The sequence below is a fragment of the Stomoxys calcitrans genome, chromosome 5 (assembly GCF_963082655.1).
Source record: "Stomoxys calcitrans chromosome 5, idStoCalc2.1, whole genome shotgun sequence".
In the NCBI taxonomy this organism is placed as follows: domain Eukaryota; kingdom Metazoa; phylum Arthropoda; class Insecta; order Diptera; family Muscidae; genus Stomoxys; species Stomoxys calcitrans.
This window is the reverse complement of record NC_081556.1, coordinates 41124673-41145038: the sequence shown is the minus strand read 5'-3', so window position 1 is coordinate 41145038 and position 20366 is coordinate 41124673. Positions and strand designations below refer to the sequence as shown.

Below are 20366 nucleotides of genomic sequence, written 5' to 3'. Positions count from 1 at the left end.
TGGCCATTATTAATAATACAAACAAAACGTACGCAACGCTCTCTCTCTCTCTCTCTTTCAGCCTCTCTCCTGCTCTTTGCCATACTCTTAGTGTGTTTGTTATCCTTAAGTAGTTCAATACACATGTGTTGGCCCTGTGGTACAATGGCTGTTTTCTATGGAACACGTGCTCATTGCAGCATAATGTGTAGTAAGCAAGCAGCCCAGGGGAGTGAGTTGGGGGTGGGGGGGGGGGGGGGGGAAGAAAAAGAGGTAAGGGTGTTTTGATGTCCTTATTTGATAATCAGAATACATTTGCATGGCTGCAGTAGAGTGGAAGGTTTGTTGCTTCTTTGTTATACAGCAAATACGTGCCTTTTATGTGCAATCGCATATGATTAAGCATCAAAAGTATAATTCGTTTGATTTGGTTTGCGAAAATCGAAGGGTTAATGATTGCGAATTAAGTGATGTACAAAAAAATTGAATGTTAAAACAAATTTTAAATGTGGAAGAAAATTTTTGAGTAACCCAGAGTTACGTGACTGACTGATTGCTGACTGACTGACAGGCTGACTGACCATCGTCCAGCCTAAAGTCAGAATCATGAAATTTTGCACGAATGTGGGTCTTGGGTCATATTTGTTGATATTCTTACTTTTAGGCACTAAAAAGGTACCAAAAAGTATGAAATGGAAAATATTTCCCCAGCGCAAACGAAAAGGAAAATTAAAGAGCTTCCCCAAAAAAAAGGTTTGGCAAAAATAATCTTGAACAACTTAAAGGGCGTTAAGTTCGGTCTTGCCGAACTTTGGATACCCATCACCTCGTGTATATAAGTAAACCTCCTTTTATCAAAAAGTCTTGTGAAAATTGCATATTTTATGTCCCATAGCAGTTATATCGAAATATGTTCCGATTTGGACCCAATCATTTTTCATTTGTGTATAACAAAAAATTTGGTCTTTTTAGTAGCTATACCACAAATAAACCGATCTCAACCATATACGACACAAATGTCGAAAAGCCTAACATAAGTCACTGTGTCAAATTTTAGTAAAATCGGATTATAAATGAGCCTTTTAATGGGGCCAAGACCTTAAATCGAGATATCGGTCTATATGGCAGCTATATCCAAATCTGGACCGATCTGGGTCAAACTGACGAAGAATGTCGAAGAGCGTAACAAAACTCACTGTCCCACATTTCAGCGAAATCGGATAATAAATGTGGCTTTTATGGGCCCAAAACCCTAAATAGGAGGATCGGTATATATGGCAGCTATATCCAAATGTGGACCGACCTGGGCCATATTGCAGAAGTATGTCGAGGGTCTTATCATAACTCACTGTCCCAAATTTCGGCGAAATCGGACAATAAATGCGCCTTTATGGGCCCAAAACCTTAAATCGAGAGGTCGGTCTATATGGCAGCTATAACCAAATCTGGACCGATCTGTGCCATATTGCAGAAGTATGTCAAGGGGCTTAACATAACTCACTGTACCAAATTTCGGCGACATCGGACAATAAATGCGCCCTTTATGGGCCAAAACCTTAAATCGAGAGATCGGTCTATATGGCAGCTATATCCAAATCTAGACCGATCTGAGCCAAATTGACAAAGAATATCGAAGCGCCTAACGCAACTTACTGTCCCAAATTTCAGATAAATCGGATAATAAATGTGGCTTTTAGGGGCCTGAGACCCTAAATCAGAGGAACGGTCTATATGGCAGCTATATCCAAATCTGAACCGATCTGGACCAAATTGACGGGGGATGTCGTTTGGCTTAACACAACTCACTGTACCAAATTTCAGCAAAATCGAATAATAAATGTGGCTTTTATGGGCCTAAGACCCTTAATCAGAGGATCGGTCTATATGGCAGCTATATCCAAATCTGAACCGATCAGTGCCAAATTGACGAAGGATGTTGAAGGGCTTAACACAACTCACTGTCTCAAATTTCAGCAAAATCAGAGAATAAATGTGGTTTTTATGGGCCTAAGACCCTAAATCAGAGGATCGGTATATATGGCAGCTATATCCAAATCTGAACCGATCTGAGCCAAATTGAAGAAGGATGTCGAAGAGCCTAACACAACTCACTGTCTCAAATTTCAGCAAAATCGGATAACAAATGTGGCTTTTATGGGCCTGAGACCCTAAATAAGAGGATTGGTCTTTATGGCAGCTATATCCAAATCTGGACCGATCTGGGCCAAATTGACGAAGGATGTCGAAGGGCCTAACACAACTCACTGTCTCAAATTTCAGCCAAATCGGAGAATAAATGTGGCTTTTATGGGCCTAAGACCCTAAATCGGAGAATCGGTCTATATGGGAGCTATATCCAAATCGGGGCCGATGTGGGTCAAACTGACAAAGAATGTCGAAGGGCCTAACATAACTCACTATCCCACATTTCAGCGAAATCGGACAATAAATGCCCCCTTTATGGACGCAAAACCTTAAGTCGAGAGATCGGTCTATATGGCAGCTATAACCAAATCTGGGCCAAATTGACGAAGGATGTCGAAGGGCCTAACACAACTCACTATCTCAAATTTCAGCAAAATCAGAAAATAAATGTGGCTTTTATGGGTCTAAAAACCTAAATCGGAGGATCGGTATATATGGCAGCTATATCCAAATCAGGACCGATCTGAGCCAAATTGACGAAGGATGTCAAAGGGCCTAACACAACTAACGGTCCCAAATTTCAGGAAAATCGGATAATAAATGTGGCTTTCATAGGCCTAGGACAGTAAATCGGAGGATCGGTCTATATGGCAGCTATATCCAAATCTGGACCGATCTAAGTCGAATTGAAGAAGGATGTCGAAGGGCCTAACACAACTCACCGTCTCGAATTTCAGCAAAATCGGATAATAAATGTGGCTCTTATAGGCCTGAGACCCTAAATCGGACTATAAGTCTATATGGGGGCTATATCAAGATATAGTCCTATATAGCCTTTTTTTGGGCTAGATAGCATATATATCTCTATATTTAAAGACTGTAGCGTGATTTCAACAGACAGCAACGAATGAAAGATGGTCACAAGGAGGGGGCTGTGAGCATTCCACAACTATGTGGCCACATCTAGACTTGAAGAGGTCTACTGCTTTGCTGTCATTGGCTAGAACAGAGCCATCATTGTGTCCGTCATGACAGGTCACTGTCCAATCGGAAAACATGCTGACAGACTGAAGGTAGCCAGTAACGACTTTTGCAGAAGCTGTAGGGACATCGAGAAAGAAGAGGAGAGTATAGAACACCTTCTGGATGTGTGTTCCGCACTTGCAGTTAGAAGGAATTCCACTTTAGGTTCTCATTTCTTTGAGAACCTGTCTGTTTTAGCGGATGTGAACATTCGTAGGTTTTTAGGCATTTTGCAACGATCTGAATAGTTGAACGGTAGGAAGCAGAAAGCATCTACCTTCTTCTGTTCCTGTGGTATCTCAATGGACGAAAACGTCTAAGTGAGTTTGATGGCGGGAGTAGCAGGGGTAGCGAAGCAGCATATTATGGGTTTACCCAGGACCAGTTTGCGTTAATGGGGAATATAGGCGACATATGAACCACGAGCTGTATGACGACGATAGCATTGTTACACGCATCAAAATACAATACACGCATCAATACAATACGACGGCGTTGGCTAGGTCATGTTGTCTGAATGCTTGAAGAAGCTCCAGCAAAGAAGTATTTTGAAGGCAAACACGGTGTACCACCGTACCAAACCGGGAAGACCAAAAGCCTAATGGAAAAATGAAGTGGTGGCAGACACCTCGAAACTTGGTGTCAGAGATTTAAGAATGAGCGCAGAAGATCGAGGCACTTGGAACGTCATTCTACGTTAGGCTAGTGGAACAAATATTCTGTCATAGCCAATTAAAGTAAGTACGAATTGTGCTAGACCTTATGACATGCCTGCTTAATGCGGACTAAATCGGTTCAGGCTTGGATATAGCAGACATATATACCGATCTCCCGATTTAAGGTTTATTGCCCATAAAAGTTGAATTTGTCAACCGATTTCGCTGAAATTTATCATAATGAGTCTTGTTAGTCCCTGTCGACATTAGCACCGAGTGTGGTCAAAATCGGTTTAAATTTCGATATAGCTGCCATGTATATAGATCTCCCGATTTTAGTTCCTTAGCCCCTAAAAGTGGTGTTTATCCAATCCAATTTCGATGAAATTCGGTACAGTGAACTATGTTAGGCTCTTGGATTTCCGTGTTCAATATAACCCAAGTCGGTGTTTATTCGGATTTAGCTGCCATATAGATCGATCTTCCGATTTAAGGTTCAAGACCCTTAGTATGCATTAATTATCCGATTTTGCTACAATTTGGCACAGAGAGCTGTGTTAGGCTTCCCAACATTCGTTCTCCATATGGTTCAGATCAAACTATTTTTGGATAGAGCAGCCGTATACATATACCGAGGTCCCGATTAAACTTCTTGGGCCATAAAATGTGAATTTTTAACCGATTTTGTAGAATTGTACCAAATTTCTACAAAATCGGTTAAAAATGCAATGCAATGACAAATATAGTGGGGATCGGAATATACACAGATATAACGGTCATGTAGACCAAAATTCTGGTTTAACGTTCACGTCCGTGCTGAGTTTGGTCCAAATGGGCTCATACTTCGCTATGGCTGCTATGGGCTCATATATGATGGATTTTTCACTGTGTTATGACGAAAGGTGGTTAATATATATAGCCGAGGTGTTGAGAATCCAAAGTTCGGCCCGGCCGAACATAATGCCTTTTCCCTTGCTTATATCCACCGCGTTGACATTTTAAGTCGATCTAGCCATGTTCGTCTTACGTCCGTATGTCTGTCGCAATCGCAATAGTGGTCGTACGTATGAAGACATCCGCTTGAGCATTTCCACAGACTTCTTATTATTGTGGATCGTTAGGGATTGGAAATGGACCCTAACGGCCCTTCAACTTGACTTTGTGGGCCCCTGGGAGCCTTGAAAATAATCCGATTTGGCTAAAATTGAGCATGTAGTTTCTTTTATGTCTTTCAAGACCCATGATAAGTTTGGTCCACAACCTGATATCCTATATATAAAAATCAATTTGTGTTTGTTTGTAGGTTTGTTTGTTTGTGTGTTCCGTATAGACTCAGAAATGGCTGAACCGATTTTCTTGAAATTTTCATTTGTTGCATAATGATCCCGTGGTGAAAATACGGTACTACATTTTTTGATATCTGAAGGGGGGGCGGACCCTCCCCCTTACCCTAATTTTCAGAAACGCCAGATCTCGGAGATGGGTGTTGCGATTTAAGCGAAATTTTGTGTGCTCTCTTATGGTAACCTACTAGCAAAAATTTGTTATCCAAATTTCGGATGGGTTACATAGGGGGGGGGTGGGGGGGGGCCTACCCCCCTATCTACCAAATATATATACACCAATCACGACAATATGGGACTCAAATAAAAGGTATTTAAGATCAGAAAATGAATCCGATATCCAATTGTCGGGCCCAGTATTTGGGGGTCCACCCCAACCCCCAAAACACCCCAAAATCTGACATATTTACCAACCATGGCAATATGGGACTCAAATGAAAGGTATTTGCGAGTAAAATACAAATGTGATATCCAAATGTGAGACCAAGTTTCGGGGGATACCCGCTTCCACAAAACACCCCCCCAAACAGGACTTATTTACTGACCATGGCAATATGGGACTCAAATGAAAGATATTTGCGAGTAAAATACGAATGTGATATCCAAATGTGAGACCAAGTTTCGGGGGATTCCCCCTTCCACAAAACACCCCCCCAAACAGGACTTATTTACTGACCATGGCAATATGGGACTCAAACGAAAGGTATTTGGGATTAGAAAACGAATTTGGTATCCAATTGTCGGGCCAAGTGTTTGGGGGACACCTCAACCCTCAAAACCCCCAAAAACGGACAAATTTACGACAATAGCAATATGGGGCTCAAATGAAAGCTCTTTGGGACTTATATTGTTAAACTGTTAGTCAAGCCATATACTATTGGGTTGCCCAAAAAGTAATTGCGGATTTTTTAAAAGAAAGTAAATGCATTTTTTTTTTCTAAAGCAAGCTAAAAGTAACAGCTGATAACTGACAGAAGAAAGAATGCAATTACAGAGTCACAAGCGGTGAAAAAATTTGTCAACGCCGACTATATGAAAAATCCGCAATTACTTTTTGGGCAACCCAATATTTTCGTAGCATGGTATTTCCCTAAAAGCTCTTTAAATATTGAAAATAAATATTCAAAGGAAAATTTTGCTCCATATAGAATAAAAGACGGTGCAGGGGAGCGGGCTCGGTTCAGCTAGTAGCTATCATATAACTCGATCTCCCGATTTCACATCTTAAGCACCTGGAAGCAGCGGTTTTGGTCGGACATTTTTCATGAAGTTTTCTGTTCGCATAGATGCTTATTGTAATAATTGCTCAACTATTTCTGAAAGGTGGTAAATTAGCCAACAGTTTTGCAACCATTTTCAGCACCATATACATTATTGGAAAATTTTTCCAATATTAGGTATCATGTTATTCAATTTTTCCATAATAAATCTTTATCACTTCGTTTTTGGGTTCATTTTAATTGCCATTTTTTAACACATTTGTCTTAATTTTTTGATTTGCATTTAATAAACCATGGCCCACAAGAGGCGGGAGTAATACAAGAAACTCTTAAATGACGAGTAAGACAAACAAAAAGAATGGAAATGTCCCGCACATACAACACACACACACACACACAACATGACAACTGCACGCGATCTTAATGCAAAATTTATTAATACCCTTTTAGCCATGGCTATTTGTGGCTGGCTGACCGGCTAGCTGGCTGTCTGTTTGTTTGCTGTGTATTTTGTTAGGCTTGAGGAAATTGTTTGAGAATAAAATCATGTTAACCACAAATCATGCCAGATATTCAAAAAACCTACAACAAACAAAAAACTAACAAAACGGCTACTCATGCGCATGCGTCACCATTTTTATGGAGCACAACTGCAGGCAGGCGCACTTACCCCATAAAAAAAAACCAAGACTTTTGCCATTTATTCTTGTTTTCGTGTTCCCACACGAATTTTCGTGGACTTTGCCTGCCAACGACTTTTCGTGGCCAATTTCGTGTTGCAAATCTGATTAAGAGTTTAAAGAAATGCATTTAAAATTTTCCTTAATTAATTTATGTTTCAACGCAAATGTGATTGCAATATTTGTTATATCTATTAGTGGTGTGAAACTTTTTTTTTTTTTTTTTGATTGGCTTGCTTGCTACACCTAGAGAAATCAATTTGGAATTTTATTCAAAATGAGGGAATCGTTTTGAGATTTGAATAAACTAAGAAGAAACGACTTAAGTTCGAAGGGGTCGAACTTTCAGAGAACTCTGCCAAAAATGTACAGTACTATAGGGTAACTATGGATAGTGATTAAGGTTTTCTGGGGCACAAGATGTCTTATCGTAGGTTCGGTTATGTATCTCTGGACCTATCTGGATGGAATTTGTTATGAGCGTTGGACAATCCTACTTGAGCTACCTAACAACCCAGCAGGCTGCGTCGTCAAGACGTCTTAAAAGAAGGGTTAGGTAAGGTAAGGTTGAAACAAGTAAAAAGGCGTTAAGTTCGGCCGGGCCGAACTTTGGATACCCACCACCTCGGGTATACATGTAAACCACCTTTCATCAAAATTCGGTGAAAATTTCATACTTACTCATACTTATACTCATATACCTCATACCGATCTGAACTATATACGACACGGATGTCGAAAAGCCGAACATAAGTCACTGTGTCAAATTTCAGTGAAATTGGATTATAAATGCGCCTTTTATGGGGCCAAGACTTTATATCGAGATATCGGTCTACATGGCAGCTATATCCAAATCTGGACCGATTTGGGCCAAGTTGCATAAACATGTCGAAGAGCCTAACACTAAGCACTGTCCCAAATTTCGGCGAAATCGGACAATAAATGCCTCTTTTATGGGCCCTAAACCTTAAATCCAGAGATCGGTCTATATGGCAGCTATATTCAAATCTGGACTGATCTGGGCAAAATTGAAGAAGGACGTCGAAGAGCCTAACCAAACTCACTGTCTCAAATTTCAGCGACATCGGAAAATTAATGCGTCTTTTATGGCCCCAAAACCTAAAACCTAGATATCGGTCTATATGGCAGCTATATCCAAATCTGGACCGATCTGTGCGATATTGCCGAAGTATGTCAAGGGGCTTAACTTAACTCACTGTTCCAAATTTCGGGGACATCGGGCAATAAATGAGCATTTTATGGGCTCAAAACCATAAATCAAGAAATCGGTCTATATGGCAGCTATATCCAAATTTGAACCGATCTGGACCAAATTGAAGAAATATGTCAAAGGGCCTAACACATCTCACTGTCCCAAATTTCAGCAAAATCGGATAATGAATGTGGCTATTATGGGCCTTACACCATAAATCGGAGGATCGATCTATATGGCAGCTATATCCAAATCTGGACCGATCTGGGTCAAATTGACGAAGAATGTCAAAGGGCCTAACAAAACTCACTTTCCCAAATTTCATCAAAATCGGATAATAAATGTAGCTTTTGTGGGCCTAAGACCCTAAACCGGAGGATCGGTCTATATGGCAGCTATATCCAAATCTGAACCGATCTGGACCAAATTGAAGAAACATTTCAAAGGGCCTAAGACAACTCCCTGTCCCCAATTTCAGCGAAATCGGACCATAAATGTGGCTTTTATGGGCCTTAGACCCTAAATCGGAGGATCGGTCTATATGGCAGCTATATCCAAATCTGGACCGATCTGAGCCAAATTGACAAAGAATGTCGAAGGGCCTAACACAACTCACTGTCCCAAATTTCAACAAAATCGGATAATAAATGTGGCTTTTATGGGCCTAAGACCCTAAATCGGCGGATCGGTCTATATGGGGGCTATATCAAGATATAGTCCGATATAGCCCATCTCCTGCTTATGGACAAAAAAAGAATCTGTGCAAAATTTCAGCTCAATATCTCTATTTTTAAAGACTGTAGCGTGATTTCAACAGACAGACGGACGGACATGGCTAGATCGTCTTAGATTTTTACGCTGATCAAGAATATATATACTGACAAAATGAATATACCCCCATCCTTCGGTGGTGGGTATAAAAAGGGTACAGAGATTAAACCGCCCCATGCCACTATGGAGATACACCTAAGCCAGTAATCGGTTTGTTGTGCGCTCTAAAAACTATAAAGTAACCTCTAAAAAAAATTTTAAGTTAGGAATCTCCCACTCCACTCCCCTAAGTTGGTTCAGGTCTGTTATTGTGTCCCCACCTTAGCGCCGGTATATGCTTGTCGCGAAAGCCGGGCAATGACAAAGAAAATGCTCCAACATCTCATCATCTTCCCCGCATGCCCAACACATGCTATCACTTGCCGCATCGATTTTACATAAGTGAGCTCGTAGTCCTATGTGTCCCGTTATGATACCAATAGCTATACTGACCTCCTTCTTACTTCCATTCAGTAAAAGTCTTGTCTTCTCACAATCTGGATCCTCCCATAGGATTTTCGCCGTCCTACCGACCGTTTCGCTGTTCCACAATGTTGCATGCACATTCGTTACCCACTCCCTTAACTCGGACTGCATCGAGCCGAAAGGCTTTAGGTTAACTAAGTTTATTGACGGCAGTCCTCTGGTATTCACTGCCAAATCGTCTGCCCTTTCATTCTCTCTTACTCCGTTATGGCGGATTTAGCCATCCTCAGAGAAGGCTTTAGTCTCCTTCTAACACTCCAAGACTGTTCATGACCTTACCGTCCTGGTTTTTATTGTCCTTATGGCAATTTTAAGATGTTCACTCTAGACGTCCTCGCGTTAGCACCACAACACCTTAAGCATTTCGCGATCGTCCGTATCTCCGCCTGCAGGACCGTATTATGGTCAGGCAGTCTAAACCAGATCTCAATCCCAGGGTTCTCAATGTAGACCCCCAGGCGCCCTCCTTATTATGGTCAGGCAGTCTAAAACAGATCTCAATCCCAGGGTTCTCAATGTAATCCCCAGGTCCACTCTGTCCTCTAGCTTTGATCCATCCGTGTAACATGATCTTCCAGACAAAGACTGTGCCGCTGGCAACAGTGCCTCACACTCGACCTCAAGGTTCATCTTAGGTATCCGATTGGAAACCTCTTCGTATTAAGGTCAGGCAGTCTAAATCAGATCTCAATCCCAGGGTTCGCAATGTAGACCCCCAGGCGCACTCCTTATTATGGTCAGGCAGTCTAAAACAGATCTCAATCCCAGGGTTCGCAATGTAAACCCCCAGGTCCACTCTGTTCTCTAGCTTTGATCCATTTGTGTAACATGATCTTCCAGATGGCAATACTAGGCTTCAGCCAATCCAAGACTGTGCCGCTGGCAGCAGTGCCTCACACTCGACCTCAAGGTTCATCTTAGGTATCCGATCGGAAACCTCTTCCTTTTCTTCCAGGTTTCCTATCATCGCCTCGATTATACCGCGATGATGTGAGCTGCTTCTAACCTCAATCCATTCTCCCATCTTCTTAAGTCTCATATCCGCACGGGCTGCCTAACACTTAATCTATATGTCAAAGGGTCGGACATCTAGAATAGTCTACAGTGCCCTAGTGGGCGTGGTCCTCATCGTTCCGCCTATGCCAATACACTTTTTGTCTATAGCAGTCCATCAAACCACTGAGGCTACTTACACTTAATCTGTATGTAAATGGGTCGGATATATAGAATAGTCTGCAGTGACCTAGTGGGCGTGGTCCTCATCGCGCCGCCTATGCCAAGACAACATGTTCTCTGTTGTATGGTTCCAGTTGTATGGTCCTTATGTTGTACTTTTTATCCATAGCAAGCAGTCCACCAAACTACTGAGGCGTAAGTACGTATTGGTCTAATCACGCTCCTGTGGTGCCATTGCACTATCCTCGGATTCAGGCCCGCTTTCGAGCCTACGACCCGTCTACATAGTGCCCAACATCTGTGAGCCTTCTCACTACGCTCCAGAATGTGGCACTTCCAATACAGTTTCCTGTCCAAGATCACACCAAGTATTTGACCTAGTCAGATATCGAAGTCGTCTTATTGAGGAAACGTGGTGCACCTTCGTCTTCCTCGTAAACAGGCATATTTCAGTCTTCTCTGTGCTAACATTGAGACCTCTGGGTCCAGCCAAGTCACATACCATATACAAGACTCTTTCGAACCTTCTGCACAGCTCGTTCGGATCCTTACCCTTTAGAAGTATTATAACGTCATCTGCGTTAAAGACGGGTTCAAATCCCTCCTCAGTCAGCATCCGTAATAGGTCATTTATGATGGTCACCCATAGGAGTGGCGATAAAATACCCCACTGTGGCGTGCCTTGTGCCACTTTCTCCCTTATATTTATGCCATGGGGCACACAATTTATCCATGGCCTATCCAGTCTCTAAGGACCGGGTCCAACCACCGCTGAAAATTTTTTCTGATGGTCTCGCCAGGATTCGAACCCAGGCGTTCAGCGTCATAGGCGGACATGTTAACCTCTGAGCTACGATGACCTCTGTGAAAACGTCTGCGGACTTCTTTCCCAATATTACGAATCTCCCCGGTCATCCAGGGTTTTTCTTGGGCTGATTTCCTTTTCCGAAGAGGACAAATAGCTTCGAAGGACCCCACCAGTGCAGTCGTAATCCTGTTGACATTCAATGTCTTCTATGCTTGGACAATCTAAATTATCTTGCCCAAGTCTTCTTCTGAGTAGCCTTCCGAGTTCAGTTGGTTTTCAACTTTTTTCGGAAGCTTATCGGATTCGGCGCTGGCCGTGCTATTCTAAACCTAATGTAGCGATGGTCAGAGAAAGAGTGTTCCATGGAGACCCTCCAATCGTGAACCTCATCGATCAGATTTTCTGAACATATCGTCACATCTAATACCTCCTCTCTAATCCTATTAACAAAGGTAGCGGTGTTACCAATATCAAGTGTTATTAGATCGTTAGTATTCAAGAACCCTGCCAGGGCTTGGCCCCACTTATTAGTGTTGGTACTGACCCACGAAATGGGGTGAGAGTTCGCTTCGCACCCTATTAGTAGCTCGTCTTCTGTCTGATTTGCTTGCCTCACAGACAGGAACCGAGGTAAATGACCATGTTAAATCGTTGAAGACATATGTGGGCTGTTGACAGCCGAAATGGGGACATGTCGAGCCCATGCTGTCGACAGCCGAAATGGCGACATGTCGTGCCCATTTCCATGCAATTGTCGCGAAAATCATGCATGACATTTTAGGCGACATTGTAAGCGAACATGTCATCATGATTTCTGACAACTCAAGTGACAGGTCTGTTACGATGTCCTAAAAGAGAGTCATTTTTTTCCAAAAAAAAAAAATTACATTAATAAAATTTTAAATTTTTCTATAAAAAGAAAATTGTGCTGACAATCAAATTTTATAATAGACAATCTGTAAGACAAGTCAGCAATGATTCCATATCGATGACAAAGTTCAAATTGTCTTAAATAAGTCTTTGAGGACAATGTCGTGATAGTCGTTTGGACATATTATGGATTTTGTTATCTTTATCCCTCCGTTTACAATGTCCCCATTTTCATACAATTGTCGTGAAAATCATGCATGACATTTTAGACGACATTGTAAGCGAACATGTCATCATGATTCCTGACAACTCAAGTGACACATCTATTACGATGTCCTAAGAGAGATTCCGTTTTTTCCAAAAAAAAAAGTATAAAATTTTAAACTTCTCCATAAAAAGAAAATTGTGCTGACTTGTTTGTGGTCACGGTTAGTGAATTCGTCGACAATCAAATTTTATAATAGACAATCTGTACGAAACGTCATCAAATATTCCATATCGATGACAAAATTCAAATTGTCTTAAATAAGTCTTTGAGGACAAAGTCGTGATAGTCGTTTCGACTGCTGGGAAGTTATAAAATGGCATATTATGGATTTTGTTTACAATGTCCCCATTTTCATACAATTATCGTGAAAATCATGCATGACATTTTAGACGACATTGTAAGCGAACATGTCATCGTGATTCCTGACAACTCAAGTGACACATCTATTACGATGTCTGCTGGGAAATTATAAAATGGCATATTATGGATTTTGTTTACAATGTCCCCATTTTCATACAACTGTCGTGAAAATCATGCATGCCATTTTAGACGACATTGTAAGCGAACATGTCATCATGATTCCTGAAAACTCAAGTGACACATTTATTACGATGTCCTAAGAGAGATTCCGTTTTTTTCCAAAAAAAAAAGTATAAAATTTTAAACTTCTCCATAAAAAGAAAATTGTGCTGACTTGTTTGTGGTCACGGTTAGTGAATTCGTCGACAATCTAATTTTATAATAGACAATCTGTACGACACGTCATCAAATATGCCATATCGATGACAAAATTCAGATTTTCTTAAAGAAGTCTTTGAGGACAAAGTCGTGATAGTCGTTTGGACTGCTGGGAAGTTATAAAATGGCATATTATGGATTTTGTTTACAATGTCCCCATTTTCATACAATTGTCGTGAAAATCATGCATGACATTTTAGACGACATTGTAAGCGAACATGTCATCATGATTCCTGACATCTCAAGTGACACGTCTATTACGATGTCCTAAGAGAGATTCCGTTTTTTCCAAAAAAAAAAGTATAAAATTTTAAACTTCTCCATAAAAAGAAAATTGTGCTGACTTGTTTGTGGTTAGGGTTAATGAATTCGTCGACAATCACATTTTATAATAGACAATCTGTAAGACACGTCAGCAATGATTCCATATCGATGACAAAATTCAAATTGTCTTAAATAAGTCTTTGAGGACAATGTCGTGATAGTCGTTTGGACTGCTGGGAAGTTATAAAATGGCATATTATGGATTTTGTTTACAATGTTCCCATTTTCATACAATTGTCGTGAAAATCATGCATGACATTTTAGACGACATTGTAAGCGAACATGTCATCATGATTCCTGACAACTCAAGTGACATATCTATTACGATGTCTGCTGGGAAATTATAAAATGGCATATTATGGATTTTGTTTACAATGTCCCCATTTTCATACAACTGTCGTGAAAATCATGCATGACATTTTAGACGACATTGTAAGCGAACATGTCATCATGATTCCTGACAACTCAAGTGACACATTTATTACGATGTCCTAAGAGAGATTCCGTTTTTTCCAAAAAAAAGTATAAAATTTTAAACTTCTCCATAAAAAGAAAATTGTGCTGACTTGTTTGTGGTCACGGTTAGTGAATTCGTCGACAATCTAATTTTATAAATTCAGATTATCTTAAAGAAGTCTTTGAGGACAAAGTCGTGGTAGTCGTTTGGACTGCTGGGAACTTATAAAATGTCATATTATGGATTTTGTTATCTTTATTCCTCTTTAACAATAACATTCAAAAAGAAATTCTCCAAATTTTTTTGAACTTAAAGCTAACCCTTTTGCAAAAAAAAAAAAAAAATATTGCAACAAAAAGACTGCAACATATGACGCCTGAAAAAAAAATAAACAATTATACTCAACATTCGCTTAGTCCTTGTCTCCCCCTAGCTAAACCTTAACTACAGATCGCTCTCTCTCTCTCTCCATTTCAAAACAGACTTCTGTCATTCATCTAGACTGACCATTCATTGCATACAAAATGTGCTGATGTCCTTGCACAAACACAGCCATTACAGCACACTCTCAAGACTAGGAAGCGCGAAATGCAAACAACCCTTAATTCACAAAATTGCATTAATCTCAAATGTCGCGGCGCCGCCGCTACGCTAAGTACTCATACTTTTTGCTTTCTATTTTTTGCTAATTTTAATTTCTATCTTCATTAACGCAAAAATGAAATCGAAAATAAAAATACCAAAAAAAAAAAAAAATTGAAACACCAACAGAAAGGGCAAATTCATAATGAGCACGTTTTTCCTCCCTATTTAAGCAGGCATTATAATCACAAACACAACTCCCACACTCTTAGTCTCGGCGAATCCTTTGGCCCAAACACACACTCACTTTGGCCCAGGGCTAGAAAACACGCGTTTGGTTTATCATAAATTTTCGGCCAAAGACACAACGAACCAAAAGTGCCAATGCATGAGACCATGTTCAAGTAAGGGGTGACCAGTTAGAATTGCAGAAGAGTATGGTGGTTATGTCGAAGGACTGAAAAATTTTTAATTCGCAAAAACACGAACATCGACAATGAAGGCAAAAAAGAAACGAAAAAAAAACGAAATTAATGAATAAAAGCATGAAATGAGTAAAACGGCAAATATTCATAATTCAAGCTTATTATGCAGCAAACTTAGCAAAACGAAATGGGGTGCATTGTCAAGGGTTGAAAGAGTGGTTGGACGGACAAGGAGTCATTTGGCATTTTCATGATTGTAATTAGTTGGACGCCATCAGGCCATCATGCCCTTTGGATAAGAGTTCTCTTCTGGTTTATATGAGCATTTGGTTGTCTATGACTAAAAAAAACACTTTAATGCTAATGCAATTGCCAATGCCCGTGTGCAGTTATATTTCACGAAAACAAAGGATCGGGGTTAATTTTGTCATTTCCATTTGCAACACATCGAAATATCCGTTTCCGAACATACAAAGTATAAATCTATATAACTAGCATAGCCGCGGTCTGCTTCGCTACCCCCTATAAGTGGCACCGCCGTTTAAGCGTAGAACTTCCGAAAACCCATGTAGTCAGTCACTCATATCTTTACTAGGTAAAGACAGAACTGTAGAACAAGTAAGAGCGTGCTAAGTTCGGCCGGTCCGAATCTTATATACCCTCCACCATGGATCGCATTTGTCGAGTTCTTTTCCCGGCATCTCTTCTTAGACAAAAAAGGATATAAGAAAAGATTTGATCTGCGATTAGAGCGATATCAAAATATGGTCCGGTTCGGACCACAATTAAATCATATGTTGGAGACCTATGTAAAATGTCAGCCAATCCGAATAAGAATTGAAAATTTTCATTCAAATCGGATAAGAATTGCGCCCTCTAGAGGCTCAAGAAGTCAAGACCCAAGATCGGTTTATATGACAGCTATATCAGGTTATGGACCGATTTAAACCATACTTGGAACAGTTGTTGGATATCGTAAAGAAATACTTCGTGCAAAATTTCATTCCAATCGGATAAGAATTGCGCCCTCTAGGGGCTCAAGAAGTCAAAACCCAAGATCGGTTTATATGGCAGCTATATCAGGTTATGGACCGATTTAAACCATACTTGGAACAGTTGTTGGATATGGTAAAGAAATACTTCGTGCAAAATTTCATTCCAATCGAATAAGAATTGCGCCCTCTAGAGGCTCAAGAAGTCAAGACCCAAAATCGGTTTATATGGCAGCTATATCAGGTTTTTGACCGATTTGAACCATACTTGACACAGTTGTTATATATCATAGCGAAACACGTCGTGCAAAATCCCATTCCAATCGGATAAGAATTGCGCCCTCTAGTGGCTCAAGAAGTCAATACCCAATATCGGTTTATATGGCAGCTATATCAGGTTATGGACCGATTTGAACCATACTTGACACAGTTGTTATATATCATAGCGAAACACGTCGTGTAAAACTTCATTCCAATCGGATAAGAATTGCGCCCTCTAGAGGCCCTTTATGGGGTCTCAGACGAATATTTCGAGTAGTTGCAAACAGAATGACGAAATTAGTATACCCCCATCCTATGGTGGAGGGTATAAAAATCATTTAATCACCAATATGAAATGTCATGGTGTTAAAGTATTCCAATTTTGGGAACTATGCCTCAACCTGCAAAAAGAATCATTTGGTATTATGGCCGCTATGGTGGACCCCAGAAGAAGAACTGCAGAAAAACTAAGGAAGGACTACAGAAAACTCTTCATCGGAGCGAAAGTCATAAGAGCACCACACGATTGGGACAGGGAAAGGGGCGAGCTTAGAATGGCTCAGAACAAATCCTGGGTGGAATTCTGCAGCTCCGTGCATGATACATCTAAGGCTTCTAGGTTAAGAAAGATTCTGTCCTCGATACCCATTACGTTGGGGTATATTCAGAACTCAGAGAATGTGTAGTGAAGAAACACTACAACCACTCTTTTATACACATTTCCCGGGAAATTGTCCAACGGACAACCTGGCGCCAGAAGAGCTTGTCACTGGTATGCATTTGTCAGAGTTTATAAGGAAAATTGTGTCTGAGTCGAAAATGCTTTAGACCATAAAAAGGCCCTCATGACGTATCAGAGGTTGCAGTACAAGCTGTTTCTGATAGAACTGGTTCCTTGGCTTTGGTAGATATACTCTGCTTGTATCAGCGTGTCATATATAGCTGTGAGATGGAGAGACACGATGGTCATTATCATTCCGAAAGCAGGAATACCTTGCCACACGAAAGCGAAAGATTTTCGTCCTATTAGTCTGTCATCCTTTATGCTGAAGACTCTTGAGAGTTTGATAGAATCATACCTGAGGGCAAAGATCCTTGGAGGTCGCCCATCGCAGCAACAACACGCATATGGTAAAGGCAAATCCACTGCAACTGCCCTTCACGACCTAGTCGGCTACATAGAGGGCTCTCTTGCTGTCAAGGAATATACAATGGTAGCATTTCTTGACATTGAAGGAGCCTTCAATAATGTAAAACCGACGTCAATCCTGAAGGAGTTGGAGTTTCTAGGCATCAACTCTACCGTAAGAAAGTTTATAAATAACTTACTTACCAAAAAATCCATTACGGTAAGCTTGTGAACTAAAAAGATAGGTCTCCAGAGCAACACCTCAAGGAGGTGTACGAGTACTGTCTTCTCCACTTTGGAATATAGCCATTAACCATATATTATTGTCTCTGAAAGAAAAATGTATAAAAGTGGTCGCTCATGCTGATGATGTGGCAATTGCGGTTCGAGGAAAGTTTTCAAGCATTCTAAGAGATATACTTCGGGAAGCTCTACGTGCAACAGCAAAGCGGGCTACAGAAAGGGATCTAGGTATAAATCCGTGCAAGACAGAATTTGTTCTTTTCAGCAGGAGATACAAGTTGCCTACAGTGGAACCTGTCTCCTTGAGAGGAAAGAATGTTTCATTCACTGATAGCGCAAAATACTTTGGTGTTTTGCTGGACAGGAAATTGAACTTCAAATCTAACATTTTGGAAAGGGCAAGAAAGGCCACTCTTGCCTTATACACCTGCAAGAGAGCCATTGGCAAAAGTTGTTGGTTAAGAGCGCAAGTCATGCATTGGGTATATACTGCAGTTGTCAGACTTTAATGCTATAAGGTGTTGTGGTCTGGTGGACGGCGCTTCAAAAGTCCACCTACTGCACAATACTTAACCGGATCCGAAGGATGGCTCCTTTGTGCATCACGCCCGCACTGAGGACGACACCATCTGATGTACTGAATTTAATGCTTCATCCTTTGGATCCGGTTAAATATTGAGCAGTAGGTGGACTTTTGAATCGCCGTCCACCAGATCGCAACACCATATAGCATTATAGGTCTCACGACTGCAGTATATACCCAATGCATGACTCGCGGTCTAAACCCTCCAACTTTTACCAATGACTCTCTTGCTGGTGCATAGGGCAAGAGTTGCCTTTTTGCCCTTTCCAAAATGTTAGATTTGAAGTGTAGAGGTCTACGTAACTCCTGTTTCCAGGGATATCGTAGTTCCAATCGTTTCTGTTCGAAATCCTAGTGATACGGTCTTTTTTTATCAAAAACCGATTCAGGTAGGGTGTAATCCACACCAAAAGCTACAACACATTTTCTTCAAATTCTTTTAACCCTTGCTAATTGTGTGATACTGAAAGTAATGGCTTATGATGGCAGTAAGCAATTAGGGCTTCAGGGCTTTACTTATTCAGTTGAAATAAGTAAATCATAAACCGCTAATTGTCTACATGTCATTAAAACTGCTATGTATACATATTTTAAGTAAAGAATCTATGAAAATATACTTGCCACAAACTTAAAGATCGAAATGAAAATCGTACCTGTAAGAAAAATAAAGGAAAGATATGAGAAAATTAAGATTAAAAAAGGTTATTGAAATTGTAGATAAAGTTTATGAAAGAAATAAAAATCGGGTAATAAATAAAGCTTTTATGAGCTTCAGACCCTTAACCGGCATATCGGTCTATATGACAGCTATATAAAAATACAGTCCAGACAGCTATATCTAAATATAGTCTGATCTGAACTATATTAAGGCCAGATGTCATGAGGCTTGAAATGACCCACTGTTTCAAATTTCAGCGAAATCGGATAAAAATAAAACTTTTATGAGCTTCAGACCCTTTATCGACAGATCGGTCTATATGACGGCTATATCTAAATATAGTCCGATCTGAATCATATTTGGGTCGGATGTTGGGAGGCCTAAAACTACTCACTGTTCCAAATTTCAGCGAAATCGGTTCAAAAATAAAGCTTTTATGAGCTTCAGACCCTTAATCGGGGAGATCGGTCCATATGCCAGCTATATCTAAATATAGTCCAATCTGAATCATATTTGGGTCGGATGTTGGGAGGCCTAAAACTACTCACTGTTCCAAATTACAGCGAAATCGGTTCAAAAATAAAGCTTTTATGGGCGTCAGGCCCTTAATCGAGGAGATTGGTCCATATGCCAGCTAAATCTAAATATAGTCCCATCAGAACCATAGTAAGGCCAGATGTCGGGAGGCTTAAAATAACCTACCACTTCAAATTACAGCAAAATCGGGTAATAAATAAAGCTTTTATGGGCTTCAGACCCTTTATTGGCAGATCGGTCTATATGGGAGCTATATCTGAATATAGTCCGATCTGAACCATATAAAGGTCGGATGTTGGAAGGTCTTAACCTACTCACTGTTTCAAATTTCACCGAAATCGGGTAATAAATAAAGTTTATATCGGCTTCAGATCCTATATCGGCAGATCGGTCTATATGGCAGCTATTTCTAAATATAGTCCGATCTGAACCATATAAAGGTCGGATATTGGAAGGTCTTAACCTACTCACTGTTTCAAATTTCAGCGAAATCGGGTAATAAATAAAGTTTATATCGGCTTCAGATCCTATATCGGCAGATGGCAGCTATATCTAAATATAGTCCGATCTGTACCATATTTGGATCGGATGTTGAGAGGCTTAAAATAACCCACTTTTTTCAAATTTCAGCGAAATTAGGTAATAAATAAAGCTTTTATGGGCTTCAGACCCTTCATTGGCAGATCGGTCTATATGGCAGCTATATCTAAATATAGTCCGATCTGAACCATATTAAGGTCGGATGTTGGGAGGTCTTAAC

At 40.4% G+C, this 20366-nt stretch overlaps 1 protein-coding gene across 11 annotated transcripts in view; it reads right to left on the bottom strand.

Moving 5' to 3' along the window:
* LOC106082744 (serine-rich adhesin for platelets) overlaps positions 1 to 20366 on the bottom strand; it is a 457776-nt gene that overhangs the window by 314490 nt on the left and 122920 nt on the right. Inside the window, exon 3 of one of the 11 annotated variants that reach the window (XM_059368535.1) lies at positions 19033 to 19064. The exons of the other annotated variants lie outside the window; for them this stretch is intronic. The gene's annotated coding sequence lies outside the window, so the exon portion shown is untranslated. The remainder of the gene's footprint in view (positions 1 to 19032; positions 19065 to 20366) is intronic. 11 annotated transcript variants of the gene reach the window in all.